General features: G+C 33.2%; 1 protein-coding gene across 9 annotated transcripts in view; it reads right to left on the reverse strand.

Annotated features, from left to right (window-relative positions):
• Nucleotides 1-6,377, reverse strand: part of AKAP19 (A-kinase anchoring protein 19) — a 50,351-nt gene extending 43,974 nt beyond the window's left edge. For 5 of the 9 annotated variants that reach the window (XM_074302865.1, XM_074302860.1, XM_074302864.1 and 2 more), the window contains exons 1-2: nucleotides 6,258-6,334; nucleotides 2,174-2,240 (exon numbers count right to left, since the gene is read on the reverse strand). The gene's annotated coding sequence lies outside the window, so the exon portion shown is untranslated. Of the gene's footprint in view, nucleotides 1-2,173; nucleotides 2,241-6,257 lie in introns of all 9 variants that reach the window. The other 4 variants (XR_012488241.1, XR_012488239.1, XM_074302862.1 and 1 more) reach the window with 4 other exon arrangements.
• Between the last annotated feature and the right edge of the window lie 1,360 nt (nucleotides 6,378-7,737).

Consider the following 7,737-nt stretch of genomic DNA (forward strand, 5'->3'; position numbering starts at 1 on the left):
TTAATACAACAATAATCTTATTTAATCTTTATGACTATCCTGTGAGAAAGGCTTCATTTTGAAAATGAAGAAAATGAGCAACAAATTGAGTCAGTAAATGTCTGAGGCAGGCTGCCAAACACCCAGTCCAGACATTCAGACATCTGCTATGCTACCTAGCTCTGTCCCCAACTAAAAGCAAAAGCTGCAAGTTCAAGGTGATAGAAGGAGCTGAAGAAGCCCAAAGAATGAGATAAACAATTCAATATAAATTTATGCTGTAATAAACATATTGGGCAAAAAACAAAAACAAAAATATTAAAGGACTCCCTAAAAAGGAAAAAGTGGGAATTTTCTGATTGGTTAAAGTTCTCAAAAGTAAAAATAGGTGTTGGATTAAACATGAAATAAAAAGCTTGTGTAGCTTGAATGTAATAAAAACAGTATAGTCACATAAGGGAAGTTACTGAAATTGTTTTTTCTCTGCAAAATTAGAAAGCAACAGGGCCAGAAGAAATTCTTAATCATTGGCTCAAATGCTTCCTAGTAGTACATAGATTATTAGCAAACCTGCTTTGTCTCATGCGAGCCTCATTCATCTTTCTTAACAGAAGATATCACATATTTGTTACCAAAATATGATAAATTGGTGACACTTCTGAATATCGACTCATTATATTTTTATATACTTTATATAAACATTCACACTTTATAGTATTTATAAAATCTATAAACACAGGAAAATATTATATTGGCTGAAAAATAAAAAAAAATGGATCAGAAAAAGGTATATATAAAGCAATTATAACTGATTCAATAATTTTTAATTAACCACTATACAACATCATAATATTTACACTACCTTTTTTTTTTAATATCCCAAAGCTTTTGCCTAATTTCCTCATTGATGGCTTAGTCATATGCTGCAAAGATATAAAATACTGGAGATACAAGCATAGTGAGAATACTAGAGTGATTATGTTCCTAGGGAAATCTGACCACTATTTAAAACACACCATAACATAATACTGTCAGTATAAAACAGAAGTCTGCAAAATATGACCTCAGGTCACATGTGGCCTACCACCTATTTTGCATGCCCACAAGGTATGAATAATTTTTACACACTAAAATAAAATTTTATTGTATTTTAAAATGTAAAAACCACTCATCTGTTAACTATGCAAAAATAGGCAGTGGCTAGCATATGGCTGTTGAACCATGGTTAGCTAATTCATGAAATATAAAACATGGCAGAGTTTAAAACTTCTAAAGGTTTGCCTATATTATGCTTATGTTTCCCCTTAACACCTTATCATGTCTCCTGAGTAGAACTAAGTGTGACTTGCAAGATAAAGAAGGAGTCTTACCAAAACATTACATTAACCACTTCATATACATATTGCATCTAATTAAGACTCTACCGAAAAGTACATCAAACAATTTACCACCTATTTCACAGGAACTTTTCCAGCGTTATGTCTCTAAAATCCCATTTGAGCTTGTAAATCTTAATGTGTTCCAAAGAATTTGGTTTTGAATTTGGAGAGCAAGTTGAACCAAGAGATAAAGGTAATATTTATACATAATTTGTTCTTTTCTAGACAAGCTTCCACAGCTGAGGCTGTGGGTATTAAAAGGCTACCTGAAGTCATAGCTTAATGGAAGAACACAAAGCAATTAGCATCTATGATATACTAATTGAAAGGTATAATTTGATATGGCAAAATGGCTGACAATTGGGACCGGGTCAGACTTGTTATTTCTAAGAAACACAAGGTTTAACATGATAAGGCAGCTACAGAAAAATGACCAAATCCTCCTTAGCAAGGAAGAAGATATCATCTCATGATGAACCAATTAAAAATTAAGCATTTCATGTCACAAAGTAATAGTAAGACTTAGGTGCAGGCCACTGAAGTTATTGAATGTAACTAAAAGTGATTTATCTTTGAACAAAACCTACATAATGGTTAAGACCAAGGATGGAATCTAGAGGTGTTCTAAAATTAACCAACAATATGGCAACAAAGAAACATTGAATAAATTATGATAGTGATACAAGATTAGGTCATTGTGGTCAGATATAAACAGAAAGATAATTAAGGAGTGCTTATTGTTGATTCAAGTCATACAGTGATACAGTAGAAACTATGTAATATATCATTGCCGATAACAAAAATTTAGCACCTACCAGACACCTAGGAAGACGTGATCAGGCATTTACAATCATACACCAGAAGCTCTTCATCCTCTAAAAACTAGCAGATGAAAAATTCTTGTAAGATAAATACCAATTTGATAAAAGCCTTAAGAATTCAGTAAATAAATTAGACAGGTGACAGAAGACCATTACAAATGAAATGATTTCTACCAAGATAATAACAATAATATTGATAATTAGCAATTATGTAGAGCTTATTAGGTACCGCTTTACATTATGCTAAGCATTGTACAATTATTTTCTTATTTGACCCTCACAATAAGCCTGGGATATAGGTGCTGTGAGCTATATATGTGCTATTTCACAGGTGAGGAACCTGAAGCAAACGGGGTTGTAACTTGCCCAGAGTCACACAGCTATTAAATGTCTGAGTCCACATTTGAACTCAGGTCCTGGACTTCAGGTCAACTGCTCTATTCACTGTGACCCAGTTGCCAATGTAACACTGGTCCACAAAAATACACTTTATTTTCATTGTTTAGTGGATAGAGTGCTGGACTTGGAGTCAGGAGGATTTTAATTCAAATCTTGCCTCAGATACTTACTAACATCTGTGTAGCCCTGAGCAAGTGACTTAATTTCTGTTTGCCTCAGTTTCCTCATCTGTAAAATGTGCATAATTATGAGATGATGTTTGTAAAGCACTTTGCAAATCTTAAAAGTGTTATATAGATGTCTGCTATTGTTAATTAAGAACTATGGTCTTAATCAGATATTTTTATGTCAGATACTCATAATCTTAAAGTTAACATGAAATGAAAAGCTTTTTAACATATAGAGATTTTGTTGAAGAAATTTAAACCATATTGGGAAGAGAATGAGAGGAATGTTATCCACAGGACTAAATATACAACATAATAGCAGTATAATGGCTATATCTCAAAATGTTGGATGGGGATTTTGAAACTCATTAAAAATATGAAAAGCACAAGATAGAAAGAATTGTGAGAAGATAATGTTGCATTAGGACCTGGAGGAGTCTAAATCTCCACACCCCACACACATCTCAATAGTAGATGCAATGATTAAGAAAATCAAAGAGAAATAGCTCAAAAATCCCTTTATCCAGTTCAAGGCCACATATTGTCAGAATTTTTACAGATACCTGAGTAGAGACAAGTTATGTAGCTGGAAAGAAAAGCTTGTAAACATAGGTAGACCAAGATAGCAACAGAAGACAATTTAAGAAGCTGGGCTGTAATAGACTAATGCAAAGCTGAGAAGCCCACCCAGAGAAAGAAGCTCCATAATGAATCCAAGTAGAATCTCTGAGAAAATAATGACTTAGTTATGAGGAGAAAGGTACATGGAAAGAATAAATGGGAAGATATAAAATATAGTATGAAATGAAATGAAGAGAAGAAGGGCAAGGAGAATTAAAATATTAGGACAGTTGACCATTATGTTAGACTGTGCCTAAGCACTGAATTCCCTAAAAATTTAAATGGGCCAAATAGAAAGCAATAATCCTGTGACAACAAGAACCTTTGGGATAATCAATATCTGATTTAGTGAGAAAACAAAAATTGATCCTATTTTGTAATTGATTCTACTTGATATCATTGCTGACATTTTAAATGCCTAAATCATATTGTTTTTTGTCTTTGAATTAAGTTCAAAAGTTTATGGGTTTAGTTGTCTTTTCTGAGTTAATTTCCTTAACAAAATGGGAAAGATCACTAATCAATGTCTTGAATGCTTTGTTTAATAGTCTTTTATCAGCTATCATTATCTTGATAGAATAAAAAGTAACCTTTGCATTGTCAAACTACCATCTAGTCCCAAGGAAATTCCTGTTAGCTGTTCTAAGGTGTATAATTATAATCATTAACAAGAGTGTAAGCGAATTAATCATCTTTATGTTAAAATATAATGAGCTGCCCTCAGCCAAAAACTTGTTTCAGTAAAAGGGCATTGATCATTTACAATATAACTATCCTGTTTGTACCCTGTATGAGTCAAGAGAACCATAAGTAGCTGAATCTTGTATCTCAGAATCTCAGACCACATAGGGTGGATTGTAGATCACAACTTTGTTTCTTTTAATGAAGGCTGATTTCTTTGCCCTGAGAGGCCTTCCTAGATTCTTTCTTATACCTATGAATTTTAATTAAGAAAAAAAAAAACCTGTTATCTCTAGACTAGCAGTACTTGCAAATTAGATTTATTATCTATTATTCTTGCAGGGGAAACTAAATCAGTCAAGATGGAAGAAAGGATTGTTGCTTCCCTGTTTCCAGCTAATCATATTATTCCCACACCTGCTTCTGACTTTGAAACTAATTGCATTTTCTTCCCCATCTTTGATGATGCTTTCTATTTTTTTTGCATGCTCCCCCTTATGTCTATAAGAATCATCTGTCAGCCCTCATTAGTTTTCTCAGAAGATCTTGAGACCCTGCTTATTGGCAAATTTGTGCTTTGCTAATAAATTGACTATTCAAAGCTAGTGCCTCAGTTTAATTTCTATCACGACATTAGATACTCATTAGATGGCTTAGATATGAAAATAATAGTTAGCATTTATACAACACTTACTACATAGTACAATTTACAAATATTCTCATTTCACAATAATCCTAGGATGTAGATGCTGATATTATTCCCATATTACAGTTAAGAAAACTGAGGCAAATAGAGGTTAAGACCCTTGCTCAGGGTGCCATAGCTATAAAGTGTCTGAATTTGGATTTGAACTCAGGTCCTCCTGACTCCAGGCTAGCACTCTAAATTAGAGGAATAAGAAAAACCAATTTTGATTACATAAGATTTTAAAAATTCAAACAAAATCAATAAAATTAAAATTAGAAGACAATTAATTGGGGAACATGTAGGTTTAAGAACGTTTTATTCATTGAATGAGAAAACTTCCACAAAATTAAAATCAGTTCCTTTTTTAAGTGCACTAACTATAGTTTAAAAGTGTTGAACTTTACAAAGTACAAAGGATAGGTTCATCATAAAGAAAACATAAGGGGAATATCAAAACATGCATAGTTTGCTGACCATCATCTGATACTTGGTATCAGAACTAGGCAAGCTCCAGAATTTTGACTTTGTGTTCAAGGATGATATACTCACATGTGTTTTGATCCTGTTTGTTATTTACATATGAAAATGCAAAGGATCCGTGATTTTTTCATTGTGGGAAACTGTCAATGTGACAATTCCTTTCACTAAGCTCCTATGACTTGGGAGTTAACCCCTAAGAAGCAGCCAGAGACATAAGGCTTATTTAGGGTCACATGTATTGCCTGGGAAATATTACAGGTACAATTTGAACCCATCTTCCAGGTCTACCATTCTATCCAATATGATATGAATGGATGTGTGTACATATTTATATTTATATATACATGCTAATATTTAACATGATAGAAAAATTGTGCTTTATTTTTTCAGGAGAAAAAAATGGCATTGATGCCAACTGATATCAGAAAGTATTGTCCATCACATTCACCAAAGTTCTTAAGTGCCAATTTTTTTGGTCGGATACTAACTCCACAATCACCCATAATAGGGCCTCTCTGTTTCCTCTCAGTTTTTTACTCTGGCATGGTACCTACATTCTTTCCTCCAGAAACTGCTGTGTGTGTGTGTGTGTGTGTGTGTGTGTGTGTGTGTGTGTGTGTGTGTGTGTCTGTGTGCACAGAGCTAGGTCAGGACATTGGAACTATAAAGGAAAAGAAAGGAAGAGGAGAGAAGAGTAGAACATAGTCAGGAATAGATATGGATGGAGACACAACATGTACTTTCAAGTTATAAGTTAAAAGGTATTGTTGTGTTATTCTACTAGTGTGATATATTACACTGGGTCTTGAAGTATTAGGACATTGATGATTTTTTTTTCAGAGTGTGCTTCCCAGCTTGAAAGAGAGGGATATACATGTTAGATTTTTAAAACATTAAGCCATTGTATTTTATGTAGTTAGAAATATTTAGTTATGGTACAGTCAAAGCTAGGAGCAAAAAGTAAAAAAAAAATCTCCTACTTTATTGTGTCAATGAAAAGTAAAGAATTTAATATCTAACATTTTTTTAAAAGATATTTTACCTTATAAAATGGGACCCAAATAATCCAAAGAAGATATCAATCCTGTATGGGTTGTTCAACTGAAGATGAAAGCCTACTGTGAGACATTTGCAGCAGTTGGCTCTCTGCCACCTTTTGCCTAGAAACAGTTGCCAGGCAGGATCAGATTTGCTCACAAATGCATTTTCACTCAATGATAGGTGCTATGATAATGTATATCCCACCATTCAGCCAATTTTTCTTTTCTAGTCTGGTTTAAAGAAAAGAGATGTCTTTGTCAGCATCAAAGGACATTTATTCAGAGCTCTTATGAACACTGCAAGGTGTTCAGCTATTTCCCCACCAGAGAGGTGATGATTCTTGACTCTTACAAGCTCATGACTATTTTGGTAAAGTTTTAACCCAATAAATCTTTTCTCATGCTAAGTATGTGTTGCTTAGAGGGCAGAACAGTGGCTATAAGATTCATTTTCTATTCCTAGTTCTCTTGCTGACACATAAAGGTCCATTGTTGTATGTCATTTTAAGTGTCTTTTGTGTTAATATATGATAAACATTATAATATATAATAAATCTTTAGAATATTTGAAAAGAGCTGAAAGATACCTTCATTCCTTATTTGAAGACTTCTTGTTTTCTTCTTCCAATATCCACCTCAAAGTTGATGTTATAAACTATTAAGTAATTTCTTCATCACACAGTGGCCAGAAAGGAATCCTATATTACTCTAACTTTGGAAAATTAGATTATGAATATTTGTGAAATTATAAAATGTATTCATGCTCATTGATTTGGTAAACTATAAGAACCAAAAGAAGGAATAAAGAAATGCACTGCTCTGTTCTACATTGAGCATTTTAAACTGTTTACTGAGTATCCTCTGTGTGTATAATCATCTTAAGTTTCAAAAACAAACTTCTCATGGAGACAGTCTTCTCAAATTCCCTCTTTTTTTCAATTCAACAAATCTAATCCAACAAATATTTATTAAATGTCTACTCTGTTTAAGACATTGCATTGTATACTGTATGAGGATGTATTCTGATGGAAGTGGAAATCTTCAACATAAAGAAGATCCAACTCACTTCCAGTTGATCAATGATGGACAGAAATAACTACACCCAGAGAAGGAACACTGGGAAGTGAATGTAAATTGTTAGCACTACTGTCTATCTACCCAGGTTACTTATACCTTTGGAAGCTAATAATTAATGTGCAACAAGAAAATGGTATTTACACACATATATTGTATCTAGGTTATATTGTAACACATGTAAAATGTATGGGATTACCTGTCATCGGGGGGAGGAAGTGGAGGGAGGGAGGGGATAATTTGGAAAAATGAATAAAAAAAAAAAAAGACATTGCATTGTAGAAAAAACAAAAAACTTTTTGTTTTCAAAGAGTATACATCTCATTTTGGGGCAAAACATATAGACAAATAATTTGACAGGAGATGATTTGAGGACAAGTAGTGCAGTGGATAGAGTGCCAAAGCTCA

The sequence above is a fragment of the Sminthopsis crassicaudata genome, chromosome 3 (genome assembly GCF_048593235.1).
Source record: "Sminthopsis crassicaudata isolate SCR6 chromosome 3, ASM4859323v1, whole genome shotgun sequence".
Lineage (NCBI taxonomy): Eukaryota > Metazoa > Chordata > Mammalia > Dasyuromorphia > Dasyuridae > Sminthopsis > Sminthopsis crassicaudata.